Genomic DNA, 26760 nt, shown 5'->3' on the forward strand with positions numbered 1-26760 from the left:
CTCAAATTTCTAGATTAAGTGACTTGCAAGAGTCAGCATACATTTAAGGCAGAGGAATACAACCTGGACTGTTCTGTTTAAAATAACTAGGATACAATATAGTTCAGACTCCCGGGAATATTACAACTAGCAAAGACTACAACATGAAAAGACTTTCAGAAACAAGAGAAAGTTAAAATACATAAGTATTATATTATTAGAAAAATCATATAATAACCATTCATTTTGATATTGCTCTTACACAAGTCATTTAGAATAACGGAATAGGCAGAAGGAAAAACTCCATGATTACAGCTGATCCAATTCCTTTGGACCTTAACACCCTCTACAATTCTGCCAAGCTTTTACCATGCTATCCTGAAAGTTCAGCTGAGTAGACTGATCCTGAAAGAGGGAAATGACAACACAACCACCTGCTTACAATACACACAAAAATAACCTGGAATGCCAAACTTGGAGTCCTGTTGACAACCGTGACTTTTTAAGTGCCCTTTCGCTCTGCACAATCTAAATACTATTTCACTAAAATAAGAAATGACCTTTTTTCTAATGGGAATCCCAGTCAGCAATTTAAAGACTGGACCGTCCCCAGCACAGCTGGGAGTGGAGTGTTACAATAAACCTCCCATGTGGTGTTAAAGGGCACAATTTCAGTGGTACCTGGGACAAATATTAACTTCTGCCAGGTGATCAAGGCTCCCTCTTGGTACAGAGTATTTTCTCTCATTTAAAGCATTCATTTTTGGATGCAGTTATAGACTGTTATTGCATTCTCGTGTCCACTTCATCCTCCTTAATAAGGAAACTCTGCCCAAGTTACTTTTGTCTGGACTCTTGACAGGGAATTCAAGTTGCCTTCTTTACTTCTTGCCGTGGAAAAGAGAGTACTGACCCACATCTACTGGTCAGAAACAAATCATATCACTTCTGACAGTCACCTACTCTGTACCCAAGACAAGCAGTACGTGTGGGTAGTACATAATATAATAAACAATAAACCACGATTTTTGCTAATTCTGGCTACGGTAAATAGATTTAATGAAATTCAAGCCCATGAAAACACAGCATTTTTATTTCAAAAACTCAGTGGTTTCAAAAGAAATTGGTATCTACAGAATTATGATGCATTAGGAAGACTTATGAAACTCAAGGAATACAGAATAACCAAACCAAATTATCTACAAGCATCTAGGCATAAAAAGGAATCAGGCTGATTGGAAGGGTTTTATACTGGGTGTTCACATATCCCTGATGTGTCTTATAAACACATGAGAAGGAAAGGTGTCAAATCAAAGGCTTCCAACACCATCCCATGGTTTTCCACCAGCTTTACAACTAGGAAAGAATAACCAACCCTGCATAAACCAAGTGAGATTTACTAGGAAGGCAGTAATACCACAGAAAATCTTCAGGGTTTAGTGAATCAAAAGTGAACAAGAGCTATTGAGACTACTGAGAAAAGGGGCAAAATAAATAAAAAACTAATATTATATTGGGACTTGTGAACAAGGTGTGCCAAACCTAAGGGAGACGAGTAATGGTTTCACTTCATACACTGCTGATAAGGCTAAGCTGAAATATCAAGTTCCACTTTGAGCACAGCACAGCATTTACAAGCCCTGAGCTTCCTGAGGAGTGGAATTCCCTGCCTCCCAGGCACTGCTAATTAAAACACGTTTCAGGAAGTGAACTCCAGCCCGCTTCCCTTCAGAGGAAGTTCTCCATGAACGTCTGCCAGGAAACAACCCAGATCCTTCCCCTACCACAGCACACACAAACCAACCTTGGCAGCCCCTGGCTTGTCCCTTGCTGCTCCTGCTGCCCATCAAGCCGGACAGTATTTTTTTTTTCACCATATTTTATGACCTGTCAGTATGTTTGTATCCACTAATGTTCCTTTCCTTGTGAGGATACTCAACACCCTGCCACACAACTACAACTCGAGATGCTACACCAGTAGCAAACACTATCCCAAAGGACAACAGGAAGCCTGGAAAGCCTAACTTGGTTTTAAAGGTAAAAATGGGAATTTTTGATCCTTGCTTTGAATTAAATAACAGCCAGTACAGACATCAACCATTCACCAAAATACAGGATCAAAGGACAATTATACATTACCAGAGAGCAAATGAAGTGCTCTGAAAGAAGCAGAGCTACAAACTTTACTGCAGGTAATAAATAAAATACCATTATTTGCATCTGCCATTTGAACAGCCTGGAAGGGAGCAGCAGCAGCACTGCATGGCCATCCCTGGCATCATCAGCATGTGCTGCTACAGGCTCCTCCAAGTCACACTGCAGAGCAGTACTATTTACAGAGTCAGACTTTGTTTTGTGCTTTTTATTTGCCTATCCACATATACCAGAAGGATTAACAACCAAAACAAATAACTTGTTTGGTATACAGAAGATCTTTGGCACCTCCAAAGGGAAAACGAAAGCTCTACTTCATTCTATCTCGATAACATATTCCAAGATAATCCCGACAGGCTGAGGTTTTATTGAACTCCACTGAAGGAAGGGACATAAATTAAAGAGAGTATCACAAGCACTGAAATTTATTTCTCCCAGCCCACTTTCTTCTCTGTAAGAGACAACAGTTGCTCTGGGGACAGGCTGAGGAGTATCAACTATGCCGAGCAAAGGCTGGGACAGAGCTCAGAAAGGCACTGGGCACCACATGGAATGGTTTGTGTTTCTTACATCCAAGTTTATTGGTTTTAAAACCCTGGTGGCGCCTGTCAGCACAGACAGAGCACAGAGCCCTTCCCAGGAAGGGCCCAGCCAGAGAGAAGAGCATGTTCTGTACCCAACTCACACACGTGGAAGCCCAGCCTGCCTGGAAGCAGATTATCATAACTTTGGTGGCAAAGTAAATCTTTCTCCAATGACCCAGAAGTCCAGAATAACAAACCAGCCAGCAATCCCAGCAAAATTCCACTTCCAGAAGCCAGGAGGAGCTATAAGCATGTAGGTGTTACTGGGAAGGAGCAACATCCATTAATTAGCCTTACACTTGAGAACAGAGTGGTTGTTCTTTACAGTCTTAAGCACCAACTGAAGTCTTTTTAAACAAATTTTGTATCAAGAAGGGAAAATCCCCAAATGTATTAAAATGAAATTACATGTCTAACATCCAAAATACACAAAACCCCATAGGGATGTGTTTCTAGCCATAAGAGATAAAAAGGAACATTAATTTCCCCATCTGTTATACTGTATTTAAGCAAGTGTTATGCTGGATGCAACAAGGCTTATCATCTACTAGTTTAACTCCAACTGAAATAGAACCATACAGTTGGAAGGCACCTGAAGTCACTTGCAGTGGAGATACAATCCAGAGAACACCTTCTGGAAGCTGCATCTTAGGTGGAAGTGCTGGCACCACCTACTGTCAATGGCTGACCAGTATGTTTGAAATCACACAAGTAAAATTACATGTACTTCTATTTACAGAATGCCTGCACCAATTCCATGCTCCAACACTGGCCTGAGGAGTAAGTCAGAATTGTAAAGTTAACAGAACTGCTGCTCGTATGCACACACTAATTATGAATCATGGAATTACTACGGTTGGAAAAGACCTCTAAGACCATCGAGTCCAACCATCAACCCAGCACTGCCAAGGTCACTACTGAACCATGTCCTCAAGTGCCACATCTGCATGTCTTTTAAATATTTCCAGGGATGGCAACTCCCCCACTGACAAGGGCAGCCTGTTCCAATGCTTAAACACCCTTTTGGTGAAGAAACTGTTCCTCATATCCAACCTAAACCTCCCCTGCTGCAACTTGAGGCCATTTCCTCTTGTCCTGTCACTTGTTACCTGGGAGACTGACCCCGACCTGGCTACAACCTCCTTTCAGGGAGTTGTTGAGAGTGAGAAGGTCCCCTCCTGAGCCTCCTTTTCTCCAGGCTGAGCCCTCCCAGCTCCCTCAGCTGCTCCTCACCAGATTTGTGCTCCAGACCCTTCCCCAGCTCCGTTGTCCTTCTCTGGACATGCTCCAGCTCCTCAGTGTCTTTCTTGTCCTGAGGGGCCCAGAACTGGACACAGGATTCGAGCTGTGCCCTCACCAGTGCCCAGCCCAGAGGGACAATCCCTGCCCTGGTCCTGCTGTCACACTATTGCTGGTACAGCCCAGGTGCCATTGCCCTTCTTGCCCACCTGGGCACCCCTGGGCTCCTGTTCAGCTGCTGTAAACCACCACCCCCAGGTCCTTTCCCAGTGGGCAGCTTTCCAGCCACTCTGCCCCCAGGCTGGAGCGCTGTAGGGGGATGTTGTGACCCAAGGGCAGGACCCGGCACTTTGCCTTGTTGAACCTCACACAGTTGCCTTGGCCCTTTGATCCAGCCTGTCCAGATCCCTCTGCAGAGCCTTCCTGCCCTCCAGCAGATCCACACTCCCACCCAACCTGGTGTCACAGCTGCCAACTTGCTGGGGGTGCCCTCGACCCCCTCATCCAGATCACTGATAAGGATATTAAACAGGGTTGGCCCAAACACTGAGCCCTGGGGAACCCCACTGGTGACCAGGTAATCAGAGTAAATACCAGCATCAGGAAGAAGATGGAACATTGCATGAGCTGAAGCAACTAAGTGTCACCTATGCATTCAGGGCTTCTGGATGACCCCAGCAGAATCACCAAGTTCCCTGCAATCACTAAGCTCTTCTTTCATGGACATGTCTTGACACCTGGGGGGGTTAAACAGATCTGCCAAGTAATTCCTGGTGTTATTCAAATCAGTGAGAGCTCTGCTTTGAGTGTGAATTTTAAGTGTTACAACAAAAAAAGGCATGTCTAAGCAGGGACCTAAAATTGAACTCTTTCATCCCAAGTTCTGTGACTCCATCCAATACAAATACTAATACCAATACAAATAATAATAATACCATAAGATGAATGGGTGAAGCCACCACTATCACAGCAAACTTAACAGGAAAAATCCATCCTGTTAGAGGAGGGCTTGAACACTGCCATGAATAGACAAGGATATTTTGGGACCAAATAGGCAGTGGTTCTGTGGAACAAAGTATGTGATCACATAATTGAAAGACTATCGTGACACAGGCAGGAGCTTGAATTTTTGCAATACAAATACAAGGCTTAAAATAACAGTTTATAAAGCAGCTGAATAAGCAAAAGATCCAGTACACTTTTTCTGTCATTTCCACTGGAACTGTCATTCCAGTATTTGCATATACAACACCACTTTCAAAGAGTAAGTAGCACTAATCTCTTGCTCCTACCAAATCCCCAGCCAGAAAAAAATTCATAGATTTAACATAAACCTGACAAGTCAGAAGTACTTGCAATTTATATTTAAGATTTTTCACTGTTTCTTCTTACTCTACATTGTAATTCACAGCCTTGTTGTGAACCCTGGGCTGGTTTCCCATAAAGTCTTATCTAGGCAGGTAGTGCAAGGTATTTACCTAACAAACTAATAAATACTTGGTTGTCATGGTTTGACCAGGATATGACTCACTTGGAACCACAGATCCCAGAAAGCAAATGGCTACAGTTCACAAAACATACAAGTGTGCTTTTTTGCTTATGACATCACAACAGTCAGAGCTGTTCCTTTTAAAAGGTCAAACAAAATTAAAGGAAGCACCAAAAAAGGCCTGAAATCACAGGTCTGATTTGGAGGCCTTTATATATGATAAAGTGAAGAGGGGCCTGTCTTGCTCCCACCATCCCCTTCCTTGTTTTCTGGATTTCCCACATTATTAGTTTTTCACATTCAGAAAATATTTTTAAAGTGTCTGGGTTTCCATACAAATCATAAGTCAATTAATGTGAGACATAAGGCAACAAATTTTAGTCCTAATTGATAAAAATATCAGTACTGGAGCTTTTTGTTCCAACCAAAAGACTTTGGGCTTTTTCCAATTTAAGTGACAAAACAGAAGATTTTTTTAAACCATTCAGCTTGTTCTTTGGAGTAGTGAGAATAGATGGAATTTCTTGGAAAAACTAATTGCATGATATAAACAATCATCATCCCATACCAGAAAAGAGAAAAACTGGAAAGGAGAAACAATTAGTCACCATAAACTTGAAAACTGAAGTTTAAGAAAGGCTGACTACACCCAGAGCACTCCCAAAGTAAACTACTGAAGAATAAAGATATCTACCCCTGCAAATTTAGACACTCAGGAAACACTAAGTGACCCTCTGCTGATTCCTGAAGATGCAAACATGGATCCAAGATCACAGTCTGAAGTCCCATTAGGGGCTAGTCCACATGAAATGCAAGCAACCACATCTCCTTTGTTCTCAAGAGCATTATAATCCAAGCAAGAACATTAATGAAACTAAAACAGGTGATATCAAAGTTTTAAATAAGGGTAATCACATCCACAAGTTAGATTCAAAAGTGCACTTGAAGTAGCAGATTTTGTTACCTGTCAAAGCCTCAGCAATAGGAAAACAAATAATGTAATAGAGGCTCCCAAACCACCAACCACAGGGAGAGCTGTAGAAAGGGGGGAAACCACAAACAAACAAAAAAATCCAACAAGTTATTCTAGCCACACTCAAATGTAAGAATATTCCAAACATCCACATATATCAGCAGCAATAAAAGCAGAAGTCAGAAACACCAACTACAGTGAGGAACAAAACTGAAGTTTGTAAATATAACCATTCTCCCTGGGAGAAAGGGGTGGGGGGGTGTCAAAAGGAATCAATAAGGTAGGGAGACCAGACATAAATTCCTGTAATACAAAAAATACTGTGGCTATAACTTCTTTACTCCTGCTTACAGCTAATTCCTTGAGATTAGGCCAAGGGCCCCTACAGCGAAGATGTGGCTTAAGACAAATTTTTTACGTGCTACAGAAAAGCAGAACACGAGAACAGATAATTATTAACATTCTGCTTCAAAGGCAGCACGTGGGACTGGTCAGACAATTTCCAGCTGAGTGGTTCTGGTAGGTGAGCAAACACCTCACAAATTCCTCCCCTGCACTGTAAATGACTTGGTGCACAGCTCTGCCCACCTCTGTACCCTGGGGCTGAGGGAAAGACCAGGGACAGCTTGCCAGGAAAAGGCCAGTTCCAGGAGGCTCAGGGAAAAGACAAACCAAGAAATTCTGTTATAACATCCACTGTTTAACAATCAGGATTTTCAAAAAAAATAACAAGGAAAGAACAACAACAAAAAAATCTCAGCTTGACCTGTTTTACCCAGCATAAAACTGTGTGCCAGTGAAATCATTAGTTGTTGTACATACCCTAAGTAGACTTTCCAGCTCTCAGCAGCAGGTGCTCAGTACAGGATGAAACATGAAATCTGAAATAAATATTTAGAATTTATTAGGATATTTTCTTAAATAATGTCAAAGTAGTCAAATACCCAAGAAACTGATATCCAAATAACTGATATTCTTCTTATGAAGACAAGATAACCTTCCTAAGGAACAAGCTGCAGTACACACCTTACTTTACAAGGGCAGATTATTTAGCTGAAAGTCCTTAGGTAAAAACAACCAAACAAATAAGCCCCATAAAACAAAACAAAAAAGAAGTTCATAGAAGCAAAGGACTAACATTGGAACTCAAAACAGACATCTTAAAAAGCAAGTTGCCTGAAATCTGGTTTCACGTTTGCATGAAAGCAAACTAAAAATTCCACAAGTTCTATGGATTTGTTGTTTTGAAGAAGGAGAAGGTTTAAAGAAGGATTCTGAAGCGAACCTTTAATATGGTTAATATACGCTTAATGGCAACAACAATTGAGCGAGCATTGAAACCCTGATGAGTGATTCAGAACATCAGGAGCATCCAGATCTAGCATTAGAAAGTGCTTCCCCGGAAAATGAAAAAAATGTGTGGGAGGAACTAGTGAAAAGCATTTATTTCCTCAGGGCATGTGCATCACAGGGCAGCCAAGCCAGTTTTCAGATGAAGTAACAAATATACACAGATATTGCTCAACACACACGTAATACACCGTCCAGAAAGTTGTGATTTTGTCCCTTAAAGGAAACAACTGATCTGAAAGATTTCCAGAGCCAAATAATCCAGAGTTGGGTTTGCTACCTTGCTAGTTGTTTTCATTCTTTCGCCTTTCAAACAAATATATACTATAGGGACAAAGGCAGCACCAGGAGAAAGCCCAAGCTTACATACTGTGCACTTAAAACTGGAGTTCTAAAAACTGATTCTGAACCTTTATTCAATTTAGCTACTTAATTTTCCTCACACACAAAGGCCGCCAAAAGATTTCCACAAGAGAATCTGATGAGATAAAGCAAAACAAAAAGTTAAAATAATCTCTGCAGGGTTTCTTTTAAGAGTTCATCTAAACTATAATAAACCGAAAAAAAATAAGAAAGCCAAAAAACTTGAATTTCTACATGAAAGCAAAAAAAAAAAAAAGAGTCACACTCACCTGAAACACACATCCATACCCTTGGGAAAAATATTACTTGCTTTTATGGCGATACACAAGATGAATGGCACTGCCTAAAAATACTGATTTTATAGTTAACACAGAATCTGCTAGTTCAGACTGCTGTCCCATCCTCTCTGCCAGACTGAGTGCAAAACGACAGCTTTCCCCAGAATCACGTCTGCTCTGAATGTTTTTATGGAATTAGTCATGATTTGGGACAATTTGTGAAAACACCAAGGATTAACACAATGGGGATGATATCATGACAAGTCCTTTATGGAAAGGGAAATTGCTCATGAGACTGTTTCGCGGACTGAGAAACCCGTGTAGTTTTTGATTTAACTAAAGATGTTTTCTGATAAGGCAAAAGCTACTTTTAATTTCCAAGGCCAATAGTAATGATCTTTCCCTGCCCTGGGAAGTCATGTCATTAGCACCCTTAAAACATTTGTTAAAGTAATTGTGTGTGTAACATCAGGGGACTTACACACAACATCAAAAACGTACCAAGCACAAATAATAGAAAAATATTATTTTAATTGCTGAGGCATCAATAATGCAAACACTTACAGGCATGTTAAATTTTCCACACAAGTTATCCCACTGATTTTCAATAGAACCACCCATGTGTGTAAAATTCAGTGTACAAATGCATGGCACTGTGATTTGATTTGATGTTGGATGGCAACCCCAGAGGACAGATAAAGGACCTCTCGTTTGCTCATTAGAAAGTAACACAGAGATGATCCAAACACAGAATCATTTCATCTCCTTTACACCAACAGCCATTTCCAGGTGCACCTTCCCAATATTTGTTTTCACAGGTTACTTACTGATTTCTTTCATTTATCAGTTACTTAGGAAGCAAGTGGTGACAAGAACTCTCCCATGCTCAACTCAAGTTCGACCAGTTGTAACACTTCTTAAAAAAACCAAACAAACAGTCTCGTTCTAATGGGGATAAATGCTGAGAGCTTGTAAAGTGGTCAAAAGGAGAGTAAATGTAAAAAGTGGTTTGGGTTTAAGTATTGTGCTTATTTCAACTTTTTGAAAAAAAAAAAAATCTGTATATATTACAATTTTTTTTTAAAGTAAAAAAATCAAATACATCTGTTGGGGCGGGGGGGAAGAGGGGAGGGGGATTTTTCATAGCTTTTGTAATTTCTCTACCTTTCTCCACATGGGAAAGGTTTTCAGTAAGGTCATAATATTTAAACATTAAATCTAAGACTTTTTTTTTTTAAAACTATTCCATTTGAAACTGGCTCCAAGTACCTGTTTGATGCAGTTTGATTTGTTTCCTTATCTTGTCCTAGTTGTATTTCAGTTAAAAGATAAAGCATCTTATCTGGAGATCTAAATGTCCATATACAAGGCCTGAAATTTTAAGTTTTGTCCTCCAGTATCATTCTATTCCCTCTCCGGTTTGCTGCCTTCACCAAGCACACCACTGAGCCATAAGCTAACGTCTACTATCCGAGAGTAAAAGTCTTAAAATATCTTCTAGGCATGGAGCTCATTCCTCAGCTTCCTTATGTTTTTTTCCAGCTACCTTTAAAGCTCCTTAGTCATGCTCTTCAAGAAAATTTGTCCCCTTCACTCTTTTCTCATCACTATATTAATTTAGTCTTCACAAATTCCTGTCCTCCCAAATCCTCCTCTCCATTTCAACACAGAAATTCTTACAAAGAATTCAATGTAAATTCTTACGCCTCAAACCTTATAAAGCTAAAGATGGACTACTAAAGACCAACATTATTTGTTTCACTTCCCTCTTTTAATTCTGATTCGCAGTAACAAAGCAAATAAAGAATTTTATGCAATGCATCCTTTTTATCCTTATTTTATCCTTTTTATCCTGGTCTCTAATGATGCCCCTTTGGCACCACAGTAAGTCACAGGAAAACTCCACAAAGATCACAAGAGACAGGAAAGACTTCAAGAGCTCTGCCAGAGCAGGGAAAGAACAGAAACAACTGCTGGACAAGTAATATTTTCTTTAGCAGAGATGAGACAATTATAACTAACTTATCTGCAATGTTATTATTCCTGTTAGCTGTGCTCTCCTGTATCTTGCACAAACAACTGAATCCAGTGAACTTTGGCAGTCACGGAGCAACCACGAACTTAAATTTGTATTAGAGAATTGTACACTAGTCACTGGGAATTATTCTCCAGCCACCTGTTTTTAAGAGGCAGAAAATATCTAACCTTTAATTTTTTAAGAAGATAGCAAGTGAAGCATCCCATAGGTCTTCTGAGAAAATGTAGTCTGGATGAACATATATATTTCAGACACAAGGAAATGGGAAGAAGTGGCATTAGGGCGAGTTCAGACTGGACATTAGGAAAAGTTCTTCACAGAGAGGGTTGTCAGTCACTGGAACAGGCTCCCCAAGGAAGTGGTCACAGCACCAAGCCCTAGTTGGACTCATTGATCCTTATAGGTCCCTTCCAACTTGAGATATTCTATGATTCCACGTATATACACAGCTCCTCTACATCTCAAGCAACGAGGGCAACAGACCTGCCTGGAGCACTTTCAGCAGCAGCACCAAAAACACACCTGTGCCAAAGAATAATACACCACAGCCCTGGGTACCATCTATTACCAAAGGAACTCTGGCCTGCAGGAAAAGCCCCAGAACTGCCACTGAATTCTAGACTAACTCAAAAGCATGGTTTGCACGGTCACAACGATGTGAAGATTTGATAATCTTATTTCAGGATAACTGGTACACAACTACTGACTTCATCTTAACATTGCTTAGTGGCCTGGTGACCAGAAGAACACAGTCCATAAAGCAGAATTTGGTACAGACTCACTGGACCCAAACACAGATCCTAAGCATGTTACCCCAAAACACACCCGTATGGCCACCATCAGCTGCACCACCAGTAGTTCTGCAGAACCTTTTGATCAGATTGTTGTAATTTAACTGGGGTAAGAAAGTCAAATTTCAGTAAGATATCAATTCTGTATCACACTAAAAACACACACAGACAAAAAAAAAAAAGGAATCCATACTTACTATCACCTCCTATTCATAAAACCCATCACACAAAATCTGCTGTAAAGACATGGGTTTAACAGTGCGGAACACAAGTTCCACATAACACTTAAAACTGCTGTAACACAGACTCAGTCCAAAAAACTATCATATTTCAAGCAACAGCTGTGCATTAAGTACTCACATTATATGCACATGGGCACTGCTCTCCCCCTCCCCATTTCACTTTGACTGTGCTCCAAATCCTTTCTTAAACTCACTGCTTTCATCTCATCTTTCCAAAACTGAGCTGGACTCAGCAACCCACAAGGTCTTGCCTTGTTTTACCCCTTCTAACAACTTCAATAGTAAGGTATTAAAGGAAATGTGCTTTATGTACATTTATTTTCACAACTTGCTGCAGCCCTCACCCTTTCTGTACTTCCACTCTCTGATCTCTTCCTCGGTATAATATGACCAATGTTCCTACTCCCACTTGAGAATACTCGGGTTCAGTATCTATTTCAACAGAGGTAACAAAGGCTTTTGAAATAAAGAACTTCAATGCAATCCTCATTCACCTCCAAAAAGCCACACAGATAAATATGTTATAGAACTCCAAAATTTGTTTCCTAGGAAGGGAAGCTCTGCTTAACACTCTCTTCAGAGTGTTAAACTGTGGAACAGTTTAAAGGTTTTGTTTGCCTTTAAGAGAAGAAAAAGCTGATTCAGTTGTAAAATGAAGCCAACGATACGCACTGCTGTCTTGAAGAATTCCCTCTCCTCCTCTGATGAAAGGAGAGAAAGGCATAAAACTGGCTGCTGAAAGCCCTGGAACAGCGTGAGAGGAGCAGTTCTGCCTCACACAAAGGAACTCCCCCCTTCTGCTGAGGCTGAAGAAGCAGGGGTTTGTAGCCTGTGACACAACTAAACTTCTGCTTCACTTAAACCCCCAATTACTCATCTGTGCTGCACACCATCTTCGTCCAAAGGGGCTTAATCTTCTGAGGAAATTCACCTGGTTGTTTAACAAATTCACATAGGTAACAAATTTCCATCAACAAGAGAATAAAATCCAGAGTCCTAAAGCTCAGTTTCTTATACAAATAAAACACTGACACGAACTCCAGGCAGGAAATGGAAGAGGTGTATTCCATGTTATATCCCACTCCTTCTTTTGACTCCATTCTTTGACTAAGTTTTACAGAGATTCTCATTGATATTTTTGTTTCCATCCACAACCCAAGACATACAAGTACTAAACTCAATCTAACATTAACGAAGTGTTCAAGAAGAGACCATGCCAGAATAATTCCACACATGCCACATACTTCCCCCCCCCTTTTCTCCTATAAACTTTAATCCTTAAACTGTACCATCAAAATACATGGGCAAAATAAAAAGAATATTATTCACTTATGGAAATGGATTAATTTTTCCTGATAACCACTGATTAATTAATATGTCTAAAACAATTTCTGTACATAAGCACTAAGGAATGCAGTAACACTGAAATCCTCCTCCTTGAAGGAGATCCACTCCTGCCACCAGTCAAAATCCCACGATTTACAAAGAACTAAACAAGAAGTCCATGTAAATCTGAAATTATTATCCCAATAACGAAGAGTTAATATCCAGTCTGATTAGGTGTTTTTATAACTGATTAAAGAGACTTTAACACAAATTACAACAAAGAGGCTTCCCTTTGCCTCCACACCACATAGGGGTTTTCTTAAATGATGTTTAGTTCCCCAGACCACAGTAAACAGCTTACAAAAGTTCATACACATTGCATAGATTCTTAGCTTTACCTTTTAGCTTAAAGACTCCTTGAAAACTCAGATGCAGCACTGAAGTGTTAGTTTCAGCAGCTTCTACCCCTAATTTTTTTTTAACATAGTGATTAAAAAGCTACCAGCTCCATCCATTTACTCTTTCATAAGGATCATCTCAAATGCAGGCTGCTTCACTGGTACTGGTTGCCAGCAGCAGCTGGACCAGGTACAGCCAGCCATGATTACCACATTCTGTCTCCATACACATTTCCACTAAAGATTACTTAACTCTGTTTCCCAATCTCAGTAGTGACTTATTCCTTCCGTGACAAAATGCCGAGAAACAAACCTTAAGTCTGACTTACTTTAAAACAGATTAATTTGAGTTATGATTAAGAGGAAGCATAATCATCAAAACATCAAAATACAGATTATCATATTCAAGAGTGAAAGACTGTCAGAAAAAGAAAATATAGAGTCACCAGAAGTTCCTATTATTCTAAAACAAAGCTCAGTTTCTTAATATTTAATAATATATAGTCATTAAGGGCATTACCAAAAAGAATAAGAAAAGTCATCCTAAGGCCACTTTATTAACTTGCTTACATGGTTTACAATTCTTGCACGTTTTCTACTATGAAATTTGTAAGCATATAGCAAAATGGCAACTAATTGTTCTAATATCAGTAACTAGTTCATAATTCTGTTTTCCAAGCCATATCCAGGTAACATCTGCATCTACTGAAGAACATGACAGTTTCATTTACAGAAAAGTTCTTCTCTCTGTGACCTTTACAGCCTTCCACAAAAAGAAAAACAAGCTACTTTGACTACAGAAGATTCACATCAAAGCTGCACAATCTCAGGCAAAAACTGCCAAGATAACAGATAGGACGAGGTTACACAAGCTCCGAGAAAACTCTCCGTTGCTGGGGATACTGTCAACTACCTTCTGATTATCACCATCAACCTGGAAATAACAACCCCACATTCTTTACCTGTTCACATCACTAAAATCAGTGGATAGGACTTGAGAGGTCACCTTGTCAAGCTGCCACTCCTGACGCAGGAATAAACAGCAGGAATAAACAGCATTCCCTTCCTGACAGATGTCCAATTTGTTCTTAAAGACTGTCAGGGACGAGTCCCTTCTCTAATCTACAATGGTTTGTTATTCTTAGCATTAGAGGTCTTGCTCCCTAAGTAAAGTAACCCAAGTCTTCAGTTCTATTATTTAAATCAACTAATTCTCATTTTAGTCCCCTTAATCCTTTATCTTCTTCATCCTTGTAGTAGCCTAATGCATGTGAATAACTTAAAGACTACAAAGAGATAAGAAGTTAACATCTTAATTTGTTCAATTCTTGGGTGTCATATTCTCAGGCATCTTCTGCTACTGAAAGTATCCAAAAGAGTAAAACCCTTCCTCATTGTCCAGTGCACCAAACTCACAGAATTCTCACTAAATCCTACCAGTACTGAATTCAGCAGAACAACTACCTAAAGTATTTACCCCCTTGCTACACCACAGCAGAGTATTTCTTTTTCTGCACCAGCAGAACAAGGTTAACCACAAACTGAGCACCCATCAATGAATAACCTGCACATCCCAGTCCACTCAGCTCTTGTACAACTTCAAAGGCATGTTTTGAGCAGACATTTGAACAACAAAATTCAAAATGCACTAAACAGTAGGAACAGAGGTTGCAGAGCTGAACAAGTACAGAAAACAGCCAGCTTTGTGATTTATACAAACTGAAGTGGAAATGACAAGATAATTAATAAACCAATTGAAATCTAGAAGCCTCTAGGATACAGTGCTTAAGCCTGGAATAGAAAATGAGAGCTGATAAAAATTCAGAATTACTTCTTTAGCCATTAATTAACAGCGTTCCCATAATGGAGCTGTTAACACCAGAGTAAGAACTGAAAGTGTAATTTGTAACATTTGCAAAGAGCTTCACTGAGAGTGAGAGACCAGCACATGTCAGCAGTATGTGAGGGTTGGCAGTGGAAAACGAGTTAAAAATGTAACAATATCAAATAGTGTTCAATACGATTCAAAATGGAATTTAAGCGATTAAAACCCTCCAACTTGTGGTTTATTACCTGGGACTTACATTTTTCTGTACATGTTATCAATCAGCCTTTTTTCCTTCCCTACCTGTAAAATAAAATGCCTTTTATTTAGCAAATGCAGTCCTGAGTGAGGCATCATGAGCACAATGACCATGTGGATTAACTGCAGTGGCCACGCCAAAGTTCATTCCAAGCAGTGAGATGGCACCTTAAATTAACAACTCAGATCCAAGATCATGGTTCCTACTTCTCCTTGTGATGGGCACTTGAAACCCCTTCCCAGAAAGCGCTTCAGAACTGACATGTGTTTCTGTGCCAGGGTTCACTGTCCTTATTTTAAAGGGGAATAAAAACCAGCACAGCAGCTGAATTAGTTCTGCCATCAAAAGGAAAAGGAGAAGCCACAGAAGAAATAGAAACAAAATTCTTGTCTCAACTTCCGATATTGTGGTTGTATCAGCGTTTCCCATCTCTCTGCACCACTGGTTGACAAAACCAGTGCTATCAGGCATGAAAGGTCCTGGGCAGTGGCAAAAATACAAGAATACCTCCATCAAGTCCTAGAACTTGCAGGGGGAAAGAGGGAAGAAAGGGAGGTAAGGACTAATAGAAGATTAAAGTGTGAAGTTCATCTCTTCACACAAAGTTAGTTCCAACAGCTGAACAATGAAGGTACCTGTTATACATTACTTTTGTGTGCTACTGTCTAGACTGTAAAATCCATTGTGAACCTCTGCCTTTAAACAGCTTCCACTACAGAAAAGCATCAGTAAAGCAGCAAAGAGGATAAAGGAGGAGACTGCTAAAACCTGAGGTACACACAGGCATAAAAGAACCACAAGAGCATTCAGCCACCAGCAAAAAGAATTTCTGCTTGAAAAGTGTATTAGAAACAGCAAGGGGGAAAAAACTGGTAAACAACTTGGTTGGTTAACCAAAAATAAAAAGGAACTGTACTCTTCTAAACACTAACTTTATTTTTCTTCTTTCTGTATTAACCTTTACTTGAAAAAAGTGAGCAATAAAAATTCCAGTATTCTAAACCAGAACACAGACAATTTTCCCCTCAAAGGATAGGAAGATTAGAACTGCCTAGTTCAAAAAAATGGAAATCAAGAAGAGATACCTATGTGCAAATAAGAAAATGATGGTAGATTTTATGTTTTCATGCTATCTTTCATAGAAAAAGAATTTAAGAGATTGCCTAAAACCAGTAAGAGGAAACTCTCTTTTGAAGATCACAGAATTTCTGAATCTCAAAGCTACACAGTATTACTGAGAACAAACTTGCCTCAGCATTCACACTGAACATAAAACCTACAAAAGACAGGATGAAACAGGTATTGATTGATGTAAATCTCCACCACTGGGTGTAACTCAGACATTGGGATTTATAAGTCTCTCACTAGTACCTTCAATAGCAGTAATGTTGAAGGCACTGTTAGGAAATTATTTATCAAATGCTGATGGAGCAGAAACCTTTCTGGATACTGTACATCCCATGGACTGTATCAGTAAACACTCCATGCAGTGTTAAAGGCCTGGGAAAAGAAGTAGGTACCTGCATTTGCAGCTGCAAAATGTATCATTTAACTCATTCTGAGCTGCTCCTAAACTAGACTTCTTGTACCCCCCTGCAACCCCATTATTTGCAGCAAGAAAACAGGAAAGAGCAGCAGCTCCTCCTTCTCTTATTAAGAAAAAAAAAATCCTCTGCTGGTTCAAATCCTTCCCAGGAACTTCAGTGGGACTAAAGGAAAAATTATCTCTGCCTTCCAAAGACACTTTAGAGGCTCAGATGGTTTGCTCCCTCTGCCCTCCCCCAAACCAAAATAAAACAAAAGCAGGAATTGCACATTTTCATGTGTGGATAAACAATGCAAGGCCCCGGGTTGGCAGCAGGAAGCAGGAGCAGCTCAGAGTCAGCAGAGCCCTCTGACCTCCTTCTCACTGCCCCAGCTCTGGGAACAGCCTCAGTCACTTCTACCTCTGCAAAGGCAACAAGTGCCTCATGCAAGGACTCCTGACATACACACTGGCTAAACACTTCCAGATTTATTGTTCAGTGTACCTGGAACGACAGCACTGGCACAGAACATGTCATGTCCCACTGCTGTCTGCAGGACACTGATGCCCACATTTTGTTTATACATTTTTGGGCAAAAGGAAGGAAATTAGCCCAGGGTCTCGAAACGAGTTAAATTACAGTTCCATGGGCAGGGAAAGGGTCAAGATTAATCTTAAGGATTAACTCTAAACTGACCTATATTACACTCTATCAAGTTGGAACCCTGCAGCAAAAAAGAAACTGAGTTGAGTGTTTGTCAGGTCCCCTTCCCAGAGGGAAAACAAAAAGTAATGCTTCCATGCAATAGGAAGCTAACAGAGGCTACTTAAACATCTTCCTTTATGCCCCTTCTGCACTGAACATGATAAAAAAGGGCAGAGGAACAATGCAAAGAGAGAGAAGGTGGGAAAAAAAGTCTTGAAGTTATAGGGGACAAAGGAAATCCAGTCCAGGAGAGTTTCACCAGCTCGGCCGTGGACCGCTGCAGAGCTGAAGAAAATTTAAACGCCCCGGAATTCACACTAATGCAAGTGAGTCAGATGTTCTCTAACAGAGCCTGTTGCCTTCAGCATTTGTTATTTACTTCTTCCACTCTGATTTTCACTTGACAGAAGTTGCATTCAAACCTTTTAAATCAGATTTCAGAAACTGTTCTCCAATTTCATCCTAACTGACAAACCACTGACACCACCACTGATCTGCATCTCCACATCTCAGAGCCAGAGAGCATCAGCTTCTGTGGTTCTCCTGCCACCTCTGACGTGCTGAAAGGTGTATGAACTGCTGAAATTTGCAAGGGGATGTTTGGAAAGCTCCCACACACCTGGGTAATCACAGTTCTCTCTCTTGTGTCTGCTTTAAATACAAATCCAGAAAAATCAGATCAAGCCAGCTGAAGGTTTTTGTGCTTTTGGTTATTTGCTTAGTTTTGTGATTTGGCGGTTTTTTTTAAATAAAAGACCTAACACTCAGAAGTCTGCCCAAATACAAGACTTGCATCCCAGTACCAGGAACACTTAATGCTGAACAAACAGCAAACTCCTATCTTAGGAAGCCTACAAGTGGAAAGAACACAAGTTACAAAGAAATGGGACAGGGAAAATAAAAATTGAAGCATACAACCCCAAATCTGCAGGTTTTAAAGCTGTTCAGTCCTGAAATAGCCACTTTCTTCAACAGCTTTTCTGATTAGCCATTAACCATTGCCTCAAGATGGAGAGCAGGACATGAGTAACGAGAGCTTTCAGAAAGATCTACTTGATCATCTCCACAGAAGTTCTTCCTCTCCTACACCAGAAAAACCTATTTAAAACCAGAGAGTTACCCGGATATAAGGTTTTCCACTTAATTTCCCTTTCTTTCAGCTTCATGTTTTTGTAACACACAATAAACCACACTCATGGAATACTGTGGTAGAACACACTGGATTTCCAAGGCTCCTAAGTGGCAGCTATATACAAACCAAGAGACATCTGAAATTGCTAACAATTTACAAACTCTAATCTTGCATTAATCTGCATTCGGTTCTGGGGGCTTTTTTTTCATTTAGAATAAAAAAAGACAGCTTTTAACACATAACTATCCTGCAGAAGTTACTATTCAAGGAGACAAGAATCACTTTAGCTCAGGTGCTAAATAAATGCATTCAAATCTGACTTTTAGTGTTCCTACACCATTTCTGCTCTCATTCAATACAAGAGCTCAAAGTCATACACTAAGGGTTTGTTTGTTGCAGTTTTTAAAATCCTGACCTCTAATTAAAACCTTCCCAAGAAATTAAGTCAGCATGTCCATGTTTTCAACGGTACTTGAAACTTCAGAATTGCACTAACACAAGATAAGAGGAAACACACACATTTACTCTGGAAACCACATCTGATGGAGCTAAATGTCAGTCAGACTTCACTGACAGCTCTCCCAAATGAGGACTCAGAAGCTTTCTGGTAAGAAGTAAATAAATCCCATGTTTTCACTGCTACCATCCCAGAGTGGCAGCTGTAACACAAGGAAACAGATACAGAAGATGAATTCTAGCATAAGAGTGTCGTTTTTAATTACCTTCAGCCCATTTACTGAAATTTATCCAGAACATGAAAATACACTTTTTGCAATAATCTGCATCAAACATAAAGGTACAAATGTTCAATTTAAGACAAAAAAAATATGCAAGATTATTCATGTCTTGTATGGTTTTATATAGATTTAACAGCAAAATTACAACTTATTAATAGTTACCAGCATTCTTCAAAACTGCACTTTGAGAAGACAAAGTTCTCTCTCTCATAGTGAAAAGAACTTTTCAATAAATCCCAAAAGATATAAAATGAATGGGAATAGCCTGTATTGTTACTGTGAATGTTGTATCAAAATAAAGAACATACTGCTATACACAGCAATCCCTACCAGGGGAAGAAAAATATGATCATTTTGTTATTCAAATGGCAAGAAATAAAACTTATTGATTCTTGAGTTACCCTCTTACTGAAAAAAACCCCTACCACATTTATAGATGCATTCAAAAACAGAAGACAATCTCCCAAACCATCAAAGCCACCTCTTTTACTACTTAATCCCTAACAACCACTCCTGCTTTTCTCTACAGTCATCCCCCAAAATATCTATTAGCTCGGTGGAGCTCACAAAACCAAGATCCCCCATTCATTAGTCATCACACGGTAAACCATTGTATTAGCAAAAATAAGCCCCTTCCACAACACATAACATATTTTGGAGCAAAGTCACATCACCAGATACCCAGAAGTCGAAACCATTTTTAACACTATTTCAGCAAATTACACATTCAAGACACAAGAGTGCTATTCTAAGAATATTCCTTTCTGGATGAAGTATTCCAATACACTACTAGTTGATTGCTGTGTCACTACATATACTTAGTACCTTTAATAATACCCAAGGCTGAGGCCAAATAAAGCTTAGAGCTTTTGACAAATAAGCACTATGTCATTTTCCTTTCATGTGTACATTTTAACCTTCCTGAAAAATAAAAGGTCAACCAACACAAACATCAATCCCAGCCATGTTCTACAAAAACTGCATTTAAGACATAACAGCACAAAAGACAAATTAATTTCAGGACTCTTTTTCTCTTGTTGAACTGCCTGTAGAGTTTACAGTCCAGTTTACAGTCTCCTCCTTCTTTGGGTTTTTTTTTGTTTGTTCTGTTAACAGGATACCTGATTTTAGGTCCATTAAATTTACTGCATGGGGTGATTTCAAAGGTACACACACATTCTGTACAGAATCTCAGCCACAAAACTTGATTTAAGAACTCCAAGGACTGTGGTCCCCATCCCAAATCACACCACATAGGCAAAGGTATTCCAGCAAAGATTGGAGGTAGGATAACAACCTGATTTCAGGGGGTAACCAAAGGGGCCAGGTGGAAAAAGGAAGTGGTGGAATTTTGGACAACATCAGTGAGATAACAAACTGTTCCAAATAAACAATATAACTTCTAATATTTCTGGCCCCAATCCAGTTGTGCTCTTGACCTTACCCAGGTTTAACAGAACCAGAGACGAAAAAGGCAGATTAGCTTTGAGGAATGTGGGACTTTCACAATTAATACAGTGGAAATAAAAAAAAATACACCAAACAACCAAATGCCAAAGGAGTGTGAATTTTAAAGGGACGCTGCGATACCATTTCACTTTTAAGCTAACATTTACATTAAATAATTCAATATGAATCTCCGAGTGTTTCTCCTTTCAAGTGAACTTTTTATTCAGTGCATTTACTACAGTACAGTATCTTACCCCAATGAAATTGCCAAAAATTGAGCTGCAGGCTGATGCTGCTCCAGTGCCAGGGCCTGCAGGATACACTCAGCACTGGAATAGGATTGACTGCAAGCCAGCTAACACAGAAACGATACAGGGAACAGTGCTTCAGCCAGCAACCAACAAAAAAAAAGAACGGGAAATCAAAGAGAAAAGACTCCCCCTTGTTCCAAAAAAGCATCATCTGAGTACAGGAGGTCTGGGAAGAGAATGAATGTGAGAACTGGCAATGTACAGCACATGCTTCAGAATTAGTCGCGGGGATTTGGAGGAGAACGATTCCCTGTTACAGCTGCAGGAGTGCAGCTCTCACTGTACTCCAAAAATCAGGTTTACAACCGGATAAAGAAAAAATATCAGATTTCTCCAAGAAGTGCAAAGGCTCCTCCATCTGACCCAACTTGTGTGGCACCACCGAGTCGCCCAAAAGCCACGCTGAGGGAGCACTTGCTCCCTTTCCCCGTTCCAGATGCCGGAGGCTGTGCCCGGGTTAAGGGTTGGGGACCAAAGCGCTGCCCCCGATTCCCTCCGGATCACACCGTCCCAGCGACAGCAGTAAGAGAGCAAACCAAAAATAAACCCCCCAAAACCCCACACGCCTAAAAAAAAAAAAACCGAACCCCCAAAAGAAGGAACCTCAACCACTTCCCCTGCGCTCCCACTCCGGCTCCGAGCGGCAGCCGCGGATTTACGCGCCCGGCTGGGGAGGGGAAGGGGCAAACCCCGGCACAGCCCGGCTCCGGCAGCGAGGGGACACCTCCTCCTCCTCCTCCTCCCTTCCCTTTCCCTTTGTTTACTTTGCGGACCGTCCCGCTCCACCTCGCCGCCTCCCGACACATCCGGTGGGACCGGCCGGGAATGCGGGGCGGGCAGGGCGGAGGGGGCGGCCGGGTCCCCCCCGGGAGGGGGACGGGGCAGGCGGGGCACCAATGACCTCTCCCCGCAGCCTCCTCCTCTCCCATCCCCTTCCCAGCCTGCCCTTCCCGGGCAGGGAAGCGGCTCTGCCCGGAGACCCCCCAGCCCACCCTCCTTCGCCCCGGTGTCCGCGGCGGCCCCTCCCCGGGGACACGGGAACGGGCGGCACCGGGGACAACCTTCTCTTCCCTGCGGAGCCGCCGCCGCTCCACGAGCCCGGGTGGGTGGGGGGGAGACAAGGAAGGAGCCGCCGCTGCCCCCGCTGCGCCCCCTCCCCTCGATGTAAAACCGGGGCCGCTCCGCCCGCCCCCTCCCCGGGCAGCCCCCGCCGCCCGCACTCACCGCGCTGCGGGCACGGCCGCCTCCGGGGCCGCGGCCAGGAGGAGAAGCAGCGGAGGAGGAGCAGGACGAAAAGGCTCCGGAGGGTCTGCGCGGGCAGTGCCGCCTCCCTCCCTCTTTCCCTCCCTCCCTCCTTCCCTGTCTCCCCGCCCTCCCGGCGCGCTGCACCATGGGATGCGCCGCTGCCCCCCCACAACATGGCCGCGGGGGGGGGTCACGGTGCCGCCCCTCAGGGACCGGGGCGAGGGAGGGCGAGATGTCCCGTCCCCCCGCCCGCCTCATGGCTCTGCTCTCACACGCTCCCTCCCTCCTTTCTTGCTTCCCCGAGGCAGCGCGGATCCTGGCGGGATCTGGCCAATTCGCTCGGGAAGAGGCGAAGTTTAACCCCTTGTCCTCGCTCAGTGGCACCAGCTGGCACAGTTGTTCTCTTGTTCCTAAACTGGGATGTTCCAGTTGTGGAGTTTCCCTCGCTGGAGATATTCCAGAACCGCCTGGATGCAATCCTGTTACATGTGCTTTGGCGTTGGTTGGACCTACTGTGGTCCCTTCCAACCCGACCCATTCTGTGACTTCAGACTTAGGTTACTGAATATACTCGATGACCAATGAGCGCTCAAACTTTGTGTTCCTATTTAAGCAAATTTTCCTTGAAAGAAAATATCACAGAATCATGGAATGGGTTGGGTTGGAAGGGACCACGTTGGGTCCAACCTCCCTACTCTAGCAGGGTCATCCCAGAGCACATGGTGCAGGATTGTATCCAGACAGTTCTGGAATATCTCCAGTCAGGGAGACTCCACACCTTCTGTGGGCAACCTGTTCAGTGCTCAGTCACTGCACAGTAAAGATGTTCTTCCCAATATTTAGGTGGAACTTCCAGGGCATGAGTTTCTGCCCGTTGCCTTTTGTCCCATTGCTGGGCACCCCTCTGCCCCCTCCCTGCAGATACTGACAGACATGGATGAGATCCCCTCTCAGTCGTCTCTTCCCAGGACTGAACAGGCCCAACCCCCTCAGCCTGTCCATGTACAATAGATGCTCCAGTCCTTTAATCGTATTTAGTTGCCCTCCACTGGACTTGCTCCAGGAGCTCCATGTCTCTCTTGTACAGAGGAGCCCAGAACTGGACACAGCACTCCAGATGAAATGTGGGGGTTGTCCTCTTTTCCCAGGCAACCAGCAACAGGACAAGAGGAAATGGCCTCAAGCCGCACCAGGGAAGGTTCAAGTTGGACATCAGGAAGAACTTCACGGAAAGGGTTGTCAAGCACTGGAAGGGGTTGCCCATGGAACAGGTTGGAGTCACCATTCCTGGATGTGTTCAAGAAACAACTGGATGTGGCTCTTAGTGCTGTGGTTTAGTTGCCAGTCACAGGCTGGACTCGATGATCTTGGGGGTCTTTTCCAACCTGAATGAGTCTGTGATTCTGTGAAATGTCTCAGCCATTTGAAATGTCTCAGTCTATCGCTTACCTCTAGAGGCAGCTGAACTTGGGTTTTGTTCTCCTGAGATCAGGAGATCTTCTCAGCCCCAGGCTGCCAGAGCTTGGGCGGATCCTGAACCTCCACCTCTGGAAGTTACAGGGTATCTGGACACTGGAGGGACCCACCAGCATCATAAAGTCCAACTCCTGCACTGCATCTTGCTTTGGTTTAAGCCCATCTGCAGCCGAGCCTACTGGGCAGCCTTAGGGTTGATGGAAAATTAGTCAATATAATCGATGGCATTTGGGATGTGATTCCGCTGATCAAACATGGGCATTTTACTTCAGGGTAACCAAATCACGCTCCTAAACTTGCCTATGTTTATAAGTTTTCCAGGCACTATAAAGAAACTCAAGGTAGAGATGCAAAACAGGTAGGGATCTAGACTGTCCATACAGTTTTTCAGTTGAATCCCACCTAAAATCTCCCAAGCCCCTCCAGGAGCGAAACCATTAGATAAGCTCTGGATGTGAAACAAATGCATTAAGCACCATGTAAAAATAATTCCTAGAAACTCTCTTTTAAACAGCAGTACAGTATTCCTATCAATCCTTTACAGAAATGCTGGGCCATTAAAGGAGGGTCCTCCAACCAGCAGGCTGTTGGATATCCTGGAGACAGGATAGAAAATACACTCTACCCTTTCTACTGAAGCTGGACCACTGTGCAGAAATGAAGGAAGGAAGGAAGGAAGAATGATTTCAGTTATTTTATAATTATTGGTCTTGGGATCACTATTGATGCTCTTGCCAGAAAAGATAGAAATGTGCTAATTAAAATTACTGATGACAGAAAGTTGGGAGACATCAATGAAGAGAATGTTCATGGTAACACACAGGAAAAATCAAATGCTCTTGAGGACTGGGATAGCAAAAATGGGAGGAAATGCATGAGTAAAACAGGAGCTTGTGTTCTGATTAATACACAGGGAAGGGGTGGTATAAATACTGGAAATACAAAATAGATAGAGAAAGTAGATGGGAAAATGGAGTTTCATAAATTTTTATGATACAGTTGTTAACAACAGCAGGGAATTACATTAAATCACCCTTCCCAGCATTTGATCCCAATTACTAATAATTTCTCTTCTGTCTCAGCTTTCATCCTAAGATGTCAAGCCTCTGATCAAACTTGAGAAGAAGATAGCTGTCCCCATTTTTCACAGTGGAAGGCTGAGAAAGTTTTTGAGTTGCCAAATTCACACATTACTCAGTGGATGATCAGGCCTCCTCTCCAGACCTGTATCCTACACATTCAGGAGGGCAACAATACCTCCTTTGTGTCATACACAGTATGTCCTATTGATTTTATATGCAGGTTTACTAAACATTCTTCATTTAGGTGTCTTTACAAATGTTCTTTCTTTAATAAATAATTATTATTCCTGTGTTCTTAGACCTTCATGCTCTGCAGTTTCTCTGGGCAACATCAGTGTACCAATTCTCTCCACTTTACAGGTGGAAAAACTATTCAGAGATATTTGGGTGATTTACGGAGGAGACAGAATAAAGCCAGAGCAATGGTAGAGCTGTGAGTCTGATTCTTAAATTCTGTTCTATTTTTTATATTTACAGCATTTTCATATGGAAAAGGAGGATGCTGTCTGAACTCCCTGGAATTCAGCTTTCCCATTGGTTTTAATGGGATGAAGGCAAGCCCAAAATAATCTATCAAAATGATGGTTTGTAGCAATTCCCGAAAAGTCTCTGTTTCAGGTCCTGGTGACAATTTTTTGTTGGTTCCTTATTGCTTCCTTTCATCAGCAAAATGCTTGTAAAAGCAGAAACCTTCAGCAACACACTGATAAAAATGCTAGGGAATCTTTCTCATGTCACAGAACGGAATTTTTAGTCAAATGTAGAGAAAGTTCCATAGAAGCTGATGATTTGAGCACTCAGCTGGGAGAGGGGAGCTGTGGTGATGTCCAGTGAAAAGTTACTTGATTATCCAAAATGTTAATTTCAGCAGAAAGTCAGGAGGTGTGAGCAGGATGATAGTCACGGCTTCTGTAAGGACTACCAGGCATCCAGATACAAAGCTCTGCCTTCTTTCCCCCCCTCCAACTTCAGGACCTCATCCAAACTAATGAAAAAGGCACTTCCAGTAGCTCCTCCATCTGTCCATCCATCCTACTTATTGAGAAGCCAGTGAATCACTCTTTGATTACCCCTATTTTTCTCAATTAACTAAGGGAAAGCCTTGGTAATTAACCTAAATCTTTACACAGCTAAACTTTTATAAGTTGTGACTTGCCCCTTTGTCTTCCAAGATTCTTGTTTTCTTCTGATTCCTGAGAACCTGTGCAGAAAAGTAAAATCATTTTCTCGCCTGCCCTGTCTACACAGAGGTTGTTAGTAGGTGGAAAAGACAACTATCCCCTATAATTTATGATGGAATGATTAATATTGAGGTAAGACATTCAGTTTAATACTAGTGGTATTATTTGTGCAGTCCATGCCATTACCTCATTTAATTTACAGTGATTATTAAACTTGGGCTGTATTGGTATAAACAAAAAGGTAGGAAATTTCATTATAGTGTGGCATGTATTGTCTTTCCTTTTATTAAATGATGGAATTGGGGGTAATGGCTCTGAAGACATCGAGTTCTTTCCGGTGTTTGGGAGCACAGCTGCAGTCAGGCATCCTCCACTCTTCTGCAGGATGGTAAATATTCATTAAAGCAAACAGAACGAGCAGGTAGCTCTGAACTGCAGGGCTATTTCAAGCCGTGCTGATGAAATGCAGGGGGATTTGGGAAAATTAAAAAAAAAGGCAAGATGCTAAATATTTCAGAAAATACAAAGTAACATTCTTCATCATAAGAGGATTTATTTCTATTTTTTAAAAAATAATCTGAATCAGCCTCAAATGAAGAAGTCAACTGCATATGTTAGGGGTCTACAT

General features: G+C 41.7%; 1 protein-coding gene across 1 annotated transcript in view; it reads right to left on the reverse strand.

Annotated features, from left to right (window-relative positions):
* PTK2 (protein tyrosine kinase 2) overlaps positions 1-22508 on the reverse strand; it is a 189618-nt gene extending 167110 nt beyond the window's left edge. The window contains exons 1-2 of the mRNA XM_027684583.1: positions 22373-22508; positions 7241-7299 (exon numbers count right to left, since the gene is read on the reverse strand). The gene's annotated coding sequence lies outside the window, so the exon portion shown is untranslated. The remainder of the gene's footprint in view (positions 1-7240; positions 7300-22372) is intronic.
* Between the last annotated feature and the right edge of the window lie 4252 nt (positions 22509-26760).

This window comes from Neopelma chrysocephalum, unplaced genomic scaffold (assembly GCF_003984885.1).
Source record: "Neopelma chrysocephalum unplaced genomic scaffold, ASM398488v2 Primary Assembly neopelma1_66, whole genome shotgun sequence".
In the NCBI taxonomy this organism is placed as follows: Eukaryota; Metazoa; Chordata; class Aves; order Passeriformes; family Pipridae; genus Neopelma; species Neopelma chrysocephalum.